At 43.3% G+C, this 12,266-nt stretch overlaps 1 long non-coding RNA gene across 1 annotated transcript; it reads right to left on the bottom strand.

Annotated features, from left to right (window-relative positions):
• Positions 1-231: 231 nt before the first annotated feature.
• On the bottom strand, positions 232-11,846 carry LOC140484570 (uncharacterized). The gene is made up of 3 exons (XR_011962293.1): positions 9,295-11,846; positions 9,011-9,213; positions 232-2,617 (listed from the first exon to the last, which is right to left on the bottom strand). It is a non-coding gene; the product is annotated as an uncharacterized lncRNA (long non-coding RNA).
• Positions 11,847-12,266: the final 420 nt, after the last annotated feature.

Genomic DNA, 12,266 nt, shown 5'->3' with positions numbered 1-12,266 from the left:
TGGCGGGATTACCTTACACTGAAAGACTGAAGCGACTGGGCTTGTATACCCTTGAGTTTAGAAGACTGAGAGGGGATCTGATTGAGACATATAAGATTATGAAAGGATTGGACACTCTGCCAGCAGGAAACATGTTTCCGCTGATGGGTGAGTGCCGAACCAGAGGACACAGCTTAAAAATACGGGGTAGACCATTTAGGACAGAGATGAGGAGAAACTTCTTCACCCAGAGAGTGGTGGCTGTGTGGAATGCTCTGCCCCAGAGGGCAGTGGAGGCCCAGTCTCTGAATTCATTTAAGAAAGAGTTGGATAGAGCTCTCAAAGATAGTGGAATCAAGGGTTATGGAGATAAGGCAGGAAGAGGATACTGATTAGGAATGATCGGCCATGATCATATTGAATGGCGGTGCAGGCTCGAAGGGCTGAATGGCCTACTCCTGCACCTATTGTCTATTGTCTATTACCTGTCTTGTCTCCTTTAAGATGCTCCTTAAAGTTTATCTTTCTTGCTAAGGTTTTGGTCAGCCATCCTCATGCATCTTTATTGCTTTGGTATCAAATTTCACCTCATTACCTTCCTAAGAAGTGCCTTGGCTCGTTTCTTTATGTCAAACACGCTATACAAATGTGAATTGTTGTAACGTTTAACATCTGCTTCAAGGATAAAAGAGCTAGTTCTGTTTGAAAATCCTTGTGGCCATGATTTGGAAAGCCATGCGTATTTCCAGGTCATTTACTCCATATGGTTTCATGCAGTCATATGCTGCTTAGATTTTTAAACTTTCTCTGAACTCCCTGCGTGATTCAGCTATACCACAATGATGGTTAAGTCACTCTGGTATCATCTACCAAGGTCAGCTCCCATACCCTGGGACTCTCATAAACACCAGTCAGATCAAGATTACTTTTGTAAGCATGGAAGACCTGGCTTTCTCCAGGCTCAGCCATCAGCTTGGCTTTGCTTAATAAAAATGCCACATCAGAGTCAGTTACAGATGTGGCTGCTAAATTTATTTTACAATCAGGCTAGGGGTCAGTAACTTTTATCTTTTAAGTCGACAAAAGGTAAGATCCAGGAGACTTTCTGAGAGAATAAAGCCTCGAGAGTCCATAGTTTTGAACAAACAATAATAAACTTTGCTGTACAAAGTTAGAGCAGTAATACGTAATCTGCAGTAATCTACAATCCGTATCTTCAAACGTATGAATAATTATAACATAAATTTATAATACACATATTGAAACAGAGTTCACATGGTAAGTGCATACATTAAATGATGATGAAATACTCCAGAATATACTTTAAACAGTAAATGCAATCGAGGCAAGTCCCACAGAATTCTCAGCAATTTCTCCGAGAAGTCAATGACCAATGGTTCATCAAATCACATTAAACATCACAAGGGATTACAATTCTCCACTTTTGATGATCTGGCCTTGAACTCCATCTCAAGAGCAGCTCCATCATTAACTGCCTCAATGACTGTACCCATTCGGATTGAATATTTCTTTTCCTGAATTTACAGTCTCCTGGAATCAAATGATTCCCCATTACTCTCTCACACAGACAATCTCAATTTTTCAACAACAATTAGCTTGAACAAACCAAAATTGCTCCTGGGATTTTCCCGGAGATTTAAGTATTCAGTTGCATCAAGTAAATAGTGATTGTAAGTTCTATAACGCGCACAGTCCTACTGAACTACGAGTGAAAGGTGTTTTCGGCTGAGGCCCAACAGCATTCAGGAATTTCTAGAGCCCTGACCTGGAATAGCTCGGCACAGACAGGCATCCCGTCACCATTCATTTACATGTGGAAAGTCCTTGACACTGATCCAGCTCCCTCTGAGCTAGCTCTCAGACTGAACAGAACCTCTGGCAGTCCTGTTTATATCTGTCAGCCAGGGTTCCCTGACTGGACCAGATTAACAACTCCAACAGGGAAGCTCATATTCTAAGTGGTTCACCTGGCTGATCTAATTATAATCACTACATCCCCCCTCCTCTGAGTCTGAGGACATAGGATGGTTCTTTTTCTAGTAGCTCCTCTGGGCGTTTTGGCACCGGATCGGGTTCCTCTGATTGCCTTGAATACGGGCAGCTTGTGACACACAGCAGCTTGCCTCTTGCCCCTGGGGCATCTTGGAAGAAATTCATTCTCTTCTTCAGGCAGCAAAGGTGTCAAGGAGGTGGCCCTGTCCATCTCAGATCCCGAGGTCTCTTCAATGGCAGGTGGAGTTGGAGAACCCATGTGTTCTGCCAGCCTTTCCGACTGTAACAAGGAGCAGGGCACATTTTGCAAGTTTGCCGCTTTTATATGGTGCAAGTGCTTGTTCAGGACCATGGCATTGACCTGGACGTTATACAATACTGGACCTGACCTCACATTGACCATGCCTCTTACCCATGCAGGGCCCATCCCTGTGATTCCTACATCAAACTTTGTCCCCTGGAGCAAATGATCTTTCTCGCCTAGTAGCTTCTGTCTTGTGTCCCGGATTGGTGTTTTTGATGCCATTTCACCCTCTCCCACCAGGTCCGTGAACACCAGATGTGGAGTCTTCTCCCAATTAGCAATTCTGCTGGAGCTCTCCCTGGAGTTGCGTGAGGAGTACTCCTACAATCAAACAGTAACCGGGACAAAGTTAAAAATCACACAACACCAGGTTATCGTCCAACAGGTTTACTTGAAAGCACTAGCTTTTGGTGCGCTGCTCCTTCATCAGGTGGTTGTGGAGGTTAAGATCATGCTCACAGAATTTATAGCCAAAGGAGTCCAGTGTCATGGAGATGTGATACAGTAACAATCTTAGATTTAAAACTTTCATCTTTTATAATGGGAAATACTGGTTTCTGTTCTTTGATATGTAAATCCAAGATATTCTTTTAAATTACATTCTCAAGATAGCTCAGCTTTATAAACAATAGGTGTGAAGTCTGTCTGTGTCCCAATGCTCTGTCAGACTGACAAACCCTCTGTTTGGTTTTACAGAGTTTTACATGGATTCATGCAGTATTTGAGAAAAATAAAACGTAATTCTGCAAAAACAATTGAGATTGCTGCGCCTCTGGTGATGACCTTTGCATCCTCACTCTCCACGGGTGTACTACCGTATGATAGGAGGGAGGCGAATGTTGTTCCTCTGTTCAAGAAACGGAATAGGGAAATCCCTGGGAATTACAGACCAGTCAGTCTTATGTCTGTGGTAAAACAAGGTACTGGGAAAGATTCTGAGAGATAGGATTTATGACTATTTGGAAAAACATAGTTTGATTAAAGATGGCTTTGTGAGGGGCAGGTCATGCCTCACAAGCCTTATTGAGGACATGACGAGACAAGTTGATGAAGGTCGAGCAGTGGATGTGGTGTGTAGGGATTTCAGTAAGGCATTTCATAAGGTTCCCCATGGTAGGCCATTCAGAAAGTTAGGTGGTATGGGATAGAGGGAAATTTGGCTGTCTGGATACAGAATTAGCTGGCTGAAAGAACACAGCGAGTGGTAGTGGATGGAAAGTATTCTGCCTGGAGGTTGATGACCCCACTGCAGGGATCTGTTCTTGGGCCTCTGATCTTTGTACTTGTTATAAATGACTTGGATGACGAAGTGGAAGGGTGGGTTAGTAATTCTGCCGATGACACAAAGGTTAGTGGTGTTGTAGATAGTGTTGAGGGTTGTTGCAGGTTACAACATGACATTGACAGGACATAGAGCTGGGCTGAGAAGTGGCAGATAGAGTTCAACCTGGACAAATACGAAGTGATTCATTTTGGAATGTCGAATTTGAATGCTGCATACAGGGTTAAAGGCAGGATTCTTGGCAGTGTGGAGGAACAGCAGGATCTTGGGGTCCATGTACATAGGTCTCTCAAAGTTACCACCCAAGTTGACAGGGCTATTAAAAAGGCTTATGATGTTTGGCTTTCATTAACAGGAGGATTAAGTTTAAGAGCCAAGGAGTTTTGCTGCAGCTCTTTGAAACCCTGGTTAGACCACTCTTGGAATATTGTGTTCAGTTCTGGTTGCCTCATTATAAGAAGGATGTAGATGCTTTAGAGAGGGTGCAGAGGAGATTTACCAGGATGCTGCCTGGATTGGCGGGCTCGTCCTATGAAGAGAGATTGAGTGAGCTCAGGCTTTTCACACTGGAGAGAAGAAGGAAGAGAGGTGACTTGATAGAGGTGTACAAGGTGTTGAGAGGCATCGATACAGTAGATAGCCAGAAACTTTTCCCCAGGGCAGAAATGGATGTCACGAGGGATCATAATTTTAATGTGATTGAAGAAAAGTATAGGGGAAATGTCAGAGGTAGGTTCTTTACGCAGAGAGTGGTGGGTGTGTGGAATGCACTGCCAATGGTGGTAGTAGAGTCAGAGACATTAGGGACATTTAAGCAACTGCTGGACAAGCACATGGTGGCAGTAAATTGAGAGGTGTGTAGGTTAGGTTGATCGTGGATTAAGGTAAATGCTTGGCACAATATTGTGGGCGAAGGGCCTATACTGTGCTGTACTGTTCTATGTTCTACTATTTCCTGATGCACAGTACAACTGTAAGCAATATTGTCCAAAATGGTGCACAGTCTAACAATTCTCTTTCTCTCACACTGATTAAGTTTCCCAACTGTCTGTAACCATTAATCCTCAGTTCCCCTAGAACTATCCTGAGTGATTAACTTAAAACCTTACAACAAACTCTATTCTTGTTGCTGGACAAAATTGAATAGAACCATCGAGTAACTCTAGAGACAGAGTGTGATTTGAATATTATAGTTCACTGGCTTCCACATAACAATTGGATGCAGTAAGAAATGGGTCTCTTCACACCAATTCCCCCATGGAACAATACAAGCTTAAAAATAGTGAAGGTATCTTTATAATGACTTTGAAAATATAACATATTCTTATCATAAACCTCTAGCTTCCAACTGACTGTATAGATAACCTTTTAATTTACATGATTTTATATCACATCATAATGCAACAATAAAAGCAAGCATGTGGAACAAATAATATTAGCTGGACGTAAACATCAAAGCATTGATGTGGCTCAATGCCAATTTTTTTCTCCACATGTCCTATAAACACAGGACAGAACGTTATCACACTGTGCTGTCTTTACTGTTAAGGTGGGTCAGTGGTTCTTACTGCTGCCTCACAGCACCAGGGACCTGGGTTTGATTCCATCCTCAGTCTGTGTGGAGTTTGCACTTTTCTACCTGTGTCTGTGTGGGTTTCCTCCCACAGTCCAAAGGTGTGCAGGCTTAGGTGGATTGGCCATGGGAAATAGGCGATTACAGGGATAGGGTGTGGGTCTAGGTGAAATCCTCTTCAGAGGGTTAGTACGGACACAATGGGCCCATCAGCCTCTTTTCACACTGTTGGGATTCTACGATGATGATCATTCTTTTCATGGTCAATGAAAAGCAGTGAAGACATGTCAACACTTTCTATGGGAACATCCTGAACATCATCAAACATCCTTTCATCTTACACCATGGATTTTCAGCCTGTTTCGTACAACTACAAAACAATATGGTGTTTCAATGGTTAGCGCTGCTGCCTCACAGTGCCTTGGGTTCGATTCTAGCCTCGGGTAACTATTTGTGTGGAGTTTGTACATTCTCCCTGTGTCCATGTTGCTTTCCTCCGGGTGCTCCGGTTCCCTCTCACAGTCCAAAGATGTGCAGGTCAGGTGAATTGGCCATGCTAAATTGCCCATAGTGTTCAGGGATGCGTAGACTAGGTGCATTAGTCAGGGGAAATGTGTAATAAAGGTAGGGAAATGGATCTGGATTGGGATATTCTTTGGATGGTCGGTGTGGACTTGTTGGGTTAAATGATCTGTTTCCACACTGTAGGGATTCTACGATTCTGTGAATATCCTCTGACCTCCCTCTTTTCACATATAGATACTGAGTGAGCATGCTGTAGGATTCCATAAGCTTCTCAGTTTAAATATGTAAACATGGGTTTGCTTTTATTCCCTCTGTTGGGAGAAATGCACTTTCATTGGGTCCTTTAAGTTTGCTATGGGAAGATTGACAACCTGTTTCAAAGTAATCTTCCTCAATCACTGGCCCCAATACAGATTTTGACATTTCAGATAGCTGACGCATTTCTGTCTTTTAGCCAACCTGTTTTTGTTAGTGTATTCAAGCAATCTGCCTCAGCTTTCTGCACATATTCATTTTCTTCCCACTGAGTCATCAAAAATGAAAACTAAATGTCAACTTATTTCCCAAATTCCTCCAAATGTTTGCTTCCTCTCTTATTGGTCAATTCCTTTTCAGATTGGTTCTTCTCTTCATTCAGTTTAGCAACTGCTCCAGTCAGTTCAATTTCCTCTGTTTCAGAGTCATCTCTTGAACCCTTAGAGCGTAATATGGTGCCATAAGTGGCAATATGTAAACTTTTCACTGTGACAATAAAGCTAATTCTAATTCAAATTTGACTACTCAACATGAGTATTATGTTCATGTCAGATTTCTTTGCTTCTTGGATCCTGACTGCCTCTTCAGCTCTTTCAATCTATTCATCAGCTCCTCATTATGTTCCTTCAGATTTTCCTTGGCAGCTTTGCAAGTTCAGATCTGCTTTCAAAACTGCATGTCTCACCATTCTTATTCTTCAGGCTGCATCCAGTTTCAGCTGTATCGTTGCTCTTTACAAGGCAACATTCCAATAGTTCATCAGTTTGAATATTTAACTCAACATTCAACTAATGCGATTCCAGCTGAAGTCAATGTTCCTCTGGGAAGTTCAAGCAGACCTTTGCTGCTGGGAATCGTAAGGAATCGCAGAAGCATAGGACAACCCAGTGCCGAGATTTCTGTCCGGTAGATTAGCTTCACTTTATGGTAAATGTGAATCTCTCTCTCACACACACACACACTCTCTCTCTGTGTCTCTCCCCCACCACTCTGCTCTTTTCTGAGCAGGAGTATATCTTGGTATTTGTCCTGACTGTCCTGGAGTTGATCTCGCAGGATTAAATCACACAGTATCTACAAAAGGGACACAGGCCTTTCAGCCCATCTGCTCTGTACTTGTGTTATTCTCCATGTGAGCCTCCTCCCATCACCCTGTCGTTCTATTCCTTTCTCCCTCATGCAGCTTTCCCTTAACTGCATCAGAGAATGTATAAGTTAGGAGCAGGTCCTGCCAGCCTGCTTGAGCATTCGATTAGATTGTGGCTGATCTGACTGAGGCCTTGACTCCACATTCATCCCCAAACCTGATAACCTTGGACTCCCTTATTAGTCAAGCTTGTATTGACCCTGTCCAGAAGGGGTGGATGCAGGTACAATTACAACATTTAAAAGACATTTGGACAGGTAAATGAATAGGAAAATTTAGAGGGATATGGGCCAAACACAGACAAATGGGAACTAGTTTTATTTGGGAACTTGGTTGAATAGACTGGTTTGATTGAAGGGTCTATTTCTGTGCCGTATGACTTAATGACTCTATAACTGTTCATCAGAAATTCTTCAGCAATTCCTTCTGTCTAATGCACTTTGTATAAAACTCCATGAAGATTCCTGTGACTTGAAGTGCATCAAGTTTTAGTTGGAGATCTATCTTGGTTGAATTTCCTTCTACAAGTTTATCATTTAGTTGTTTCAGGCCCTCGTTTAAGTTTTATTTGCTGTTTAAGTGTGTCATCACTTAGCTATTTTAATTAGTAATTCAAATTTTATGTGTTAAAGTCACTGTTTTATGCTGATCAGTTTTTCTTTAGTACAGCCTAGTTCTTGTTGCTACCTTGCACATTTTTGGATTTTTGACATTTAATTCTCTTGGCCGTTTAGTTATTTTTCCACCTTAATCTATCCAGCTTTCAGGCTCGGACTAGGAAACAAGTTGGGAGCAGCCCAGAATGTTCCTCCAGCAAAATCTCAGTCCCTCTCATCCCCAGATGGTTCTGTTGAATATTCTGGACATGCCAAGAACTTGATCCCTGCCAAATCATTACTGAGTAGAAAATCCATTCCTTCAAACTACAAACTAGTCATGGCAAGAATGACAAATCTGCCCAATATATCACTTTGTACATTAACTTCATACATGGGAACAGATGAAATCCCTTCAAGACTGCCAATCCTGCAAATATCCTCTGTTTCAAACCATTTAGAGCGCAAATCATATCATTGATGACTGTCTCAGAGAAGGAGACACTCAGAGACGTAGGCCTATTCATCCCAATAAAGGGGATTGCTTTCTGTAGCACAGTCTCAGGCTGTGTGGTGATTTCCAGGCCTGATGGTTTCTAGGCAGCCAGGCCATAATAAATCTGAATAGCCTCTTGACTTTGTTGAGGGAGGGTGGTTGAAGAATTCTGCTCCCAGGCAACTTGTTAGAGAAGAGATAAATCCTTTGTAGGGATTAGGAAGTGTGACATTTCAAAATGGGGCAATCAGGATAAGGGAGACAATTGGGAGAAAGGCAATGACTGGGATGAAGGAAGATTAAATGGGGGTAGCAGGAGGCGGTTGCAATATATGTCAGGCAGGATCAGGATGAGGCCAAATGCTGTCAACAGTCAGCCAAGGCTCACCACCTGTGCAGACACATGAAGATTAGCCGCACTGGACAATATAGAAAAACTGTAGGCCTCATGCATCTGGCAAGTTGGGTTACAGTAGGATTGGTAGGCAAATTCAACAATGGAGTTTGGATGTGGACATTTTTAAAGCACAAATTTGCCATTACCAAATTGACCCTGTCCAGAAGGGGTGGATGCAGGTACAGTTACAACATTTAAAAGACATTTGGACAGGTAAATGAATAGGAAAGTTCAGAGGGATATGGGCCAAACACAGACAAATGGGAACTAGTTTTGTTCGGGAACTTGGTTGAATGGACTGGTTTGATTGAAGGGTCTATTTCTGCCTAATTGAGTAACAACTTGTCCATGGAAAAGAATGTTTGCAAATTACTTTCCAGCTTGCTGAAAATGATGGAACTCATCAGCATCATTAGAAATGTTCATATTAAAGGGGGACCTACTTTAATTAAGAGCGGTGACTATCTCTGTTTAATGTGTGACTGAAGATTCTTCTCAGGATCTTTGCACCTTTTATCTTAAACCATGGCCTGTTTTACCTCTTCTTATCTTCATTTCCTTCAGAATCTGTTAAAAGTCAAGTCAATCACCACTTCCTGCTTTCACTAGTCTTGGATAAAGGGCCATGGTCCACTTCATAAGCATTCTGAATTAAAAAAAAACAATCTGATATAATCACTTCAAAATCACATTTACTCTATGACAACTTTTAACTTCTCAAACTTACCCTATCCAGAGGGAATGGAGAATGGAGGTGAGTCCAACTGCAGCAAGGCACGAGAGATGGGTCGGAGGCCAAGCCAGCGCTGGAGGTGAGTCCTGGAGGTGTGTCACGACTGGAACCCGGATCAAGAGGCAGTCCGAGCCCAGGCTGGCCTGAGAGACGAGTCCTGGACCAGAGGCCAGCATGTGGAGGCAGCAAGATCTCGTGTTCTGAAGCCCAGCGGGCAACAACTCAGTGAAAATTTGCATACTTTTAAAGATACTTTTCATTCTTATTCTGCACTTGAAGTAATTTGTTTACTTTTTAAAACTTTGTACAGCGGAGCCTCGATTATCCAAATCTCAATTATCCGAATTTCAGATTATCCGAAGAAGATCTCACGGTCCCGATACAAACCTTACATTACGAGATGTTTCCAACACTGATCATTTGTTTACAATGATTAAAAATGAAATCAGTTTACTGAAATGCTGCCAAGAACAGTCCTTGACATCCATGGGAGCCCAGGCACTGTCTCCAAATGACTGACCTACTGCGCTCTCTCTCCACCAACACACTCCCTGGAGTTCTACACGGGGTGTACCCTAAACCCCGCCTTCCCCAGATAATCTCTCTAACATTGTCCTGTACAGGGCAAAGGTGGCACCTGTCAGAAACATGGTGTGTGTGTGTGTGTGTGTGTGTGTGCGTGCATGTGTCACCCTCCAAAGGCAGCAGCAGTCTTACTGTTGGTGTTCAGCCTGGCTGTCTTGGGGTGTAGGGGCGTGAGGATGTGGGGGCAGGGGCCGATGGAGGGGGTGGAGACGCATGGGGATCAGGGCTGGGACTACTGGGGCAGCTGGGAGTAGGAGGCAAGGGGGAGAGCAGACGATGGGTCAATGTGGACCAGGCGTAGGGTTGCGGGGGGTGCGGACTGGGGTGGGGGTTGAGCGGAGCGGTCCGGGGCAGGGATGGGGTCAGACGGCGGGCAAGGATGGACAGGGTTTTGGGGTGGGTGGTGAGGGGGGCAGATGGGTATGGGGGTGGGGTGGATGTGGGGGCAGGGGTTCGCATGCGGTGTGCTGCTGCCCAGTCTCCTGAATGGGGAGCAGACTTAGCAAGTGCTCACTTTGTCAATCACTTTAAACTGATTAGGGAGGGGGAGGGAAGCTTCAGCAATGCTGCCGTTCCCTTACATGCAACTGTGTGTCTGCTCAGAAACAAATCCTGAGACAGAGAGAGGGAGCAAAGCAGGCAGAGCAAGGAAAAAGGAAAGTTCAGAAAACTCCAAGCCCCAGAGCAGAGGCATTGAATCAATTAAATTAATAATCAATTATCCGAACGAAATAGTATCCACCCATCTCGTTCCAATAAGCGAGGTTCCTCTGTATTCCTGTGATACTTAATGTTTTTTTACTCTTGCAATTTTGTAACAAATGTTGAAAGTATCTGTCACCTAGGTACCCTGTACCTCAGATGGTGCCAAAGAGGTGACATTACAAACTTTTCACTGCACCCATTTGAGTGCATGTAACAATAAGGGCTATTCTAAAAAAACATTTCTCACTGCTACCTCTACTGAAAGATCTGTGTAACCTCCTTGAAGTCTACAACTCTCTGAAGATGTCTTCATTCCTCTAATTCTCACCTTTTGCTGCTCCTTATTTTTAGTCATTGATCAATCAGTGACCATGCTTTCAACTGTATAGTCCTAAGCTTTAAAATTCCCTCTCCACTTCTCTTTCCTCTCCTAAGATACCCCTGATTTAACCAATCTCCTGATGTGGCTGTTTTCAATCATGTGTTGATGAACCTTGCGATGTTTCACTACATTAAAGATACCATGTAAATACAAGCTGTTAGATTAACAAACAACTATTCAAGGATAACTGAGTTGATTCCATTCAAAATATCTCATTGCCGTTGTCTGGGTAGTTGTACATGTTTAAGCCATTTACTCCATATGGTTTCATGCACTCATATGCTCCTTACATGTTTAAACTTTTTCTGAACTCTCTGTCTCATTCCACCACACCATAGTCATTCCTAAGCCAGTCTTATATTGATGATGGGTTGGTTCTCATTTAGAAATTCAGGTCCAGCTTCATGTTCTGCAGACAGGGGCTCAAATCTCAATACACCAGCCTTAAATGCAGCCAATTATTTTAAAAAGTCTGGAATTGAAAGATAATCTCAGTTATAATGATCATGACTGCCAATGTCAATCTTTGTAAAAAGCCTACTGGCTCACTAATGTCCTTTAGGGAAGGAAATCTGCCATCCTTATCTGGCCTGACCTACATTTGACTGCAGACCTATACCACTGGATTTGACTCTAATGGCTCTCTGAAATGACCCAACAAGCCACTCAGTTCAAAGACAATTAGGAATGGGCAACAAATGTTGGTCTTGCAATTGACAACCACGTCCCATGAAAGAATAAAGGGGTTAGTTCTCAGAGCCTGGGTCTCATATAGTCAGCAGTCAGATCAAAATTGACTGGCTGGATTTTGTAGGCCTGATGCTCGGCAAATGCTGCCTTAAGCCGGGGTTTTCATGCCTAACCACTTGTCTGTGCCCAATAAAAATAGTATGTCTATCTTTGATAGTACACTACATGATACCACATATAAGCCCAAAATTGTAGTCAAGATTAGATTAGATTACTTACAGTGTGGAAACAGGCCCTTCGGCCCAACAAGTCCACACCGCCCCGCCGAAGCGTAACCCACATCATACCCCTACATCTACATCTACATTTTACCCCTTACCTAACACTATGGGCAATTTAGCATGGCCAATTCACCTGGCATGCACATCTTTGGACTGTGGGAGGAAACCGGAGCACCCGGAGGAAACCCACGCAGACACGGGGAGAACGTGCAAACTCCACACAGTCAGTCGCCTGAGGCGGGAATTGAACCCGGGTCTCAGGCGCTGTGAGGCAGCAGTGCTAACCACTGTGCCACCGTGCCGCCCACAAGATGATGCTCTAG

The sequence above is a fragment of the Chiloscyllium punctatum genome, chromosome 13, assembly GCF_047496795.1.
Source record: "Chiloscyllium punctatum isolate Juve2018m chromosome 13, sChiPun1.3, whole genome shotgun sequence".
NCBI lineage: Eukaryota > Metazoa > Chordata > Chondrichthyes > Orectolobiformes > Hemiscylliidae > Chiloscyllium > Chiloscyllium punctatum.
The sequence above is the reverse complement of the archived record's forward strand: the minus strand, read 5'-3'. Positions and strand labels throughout refer to the sequence as shown.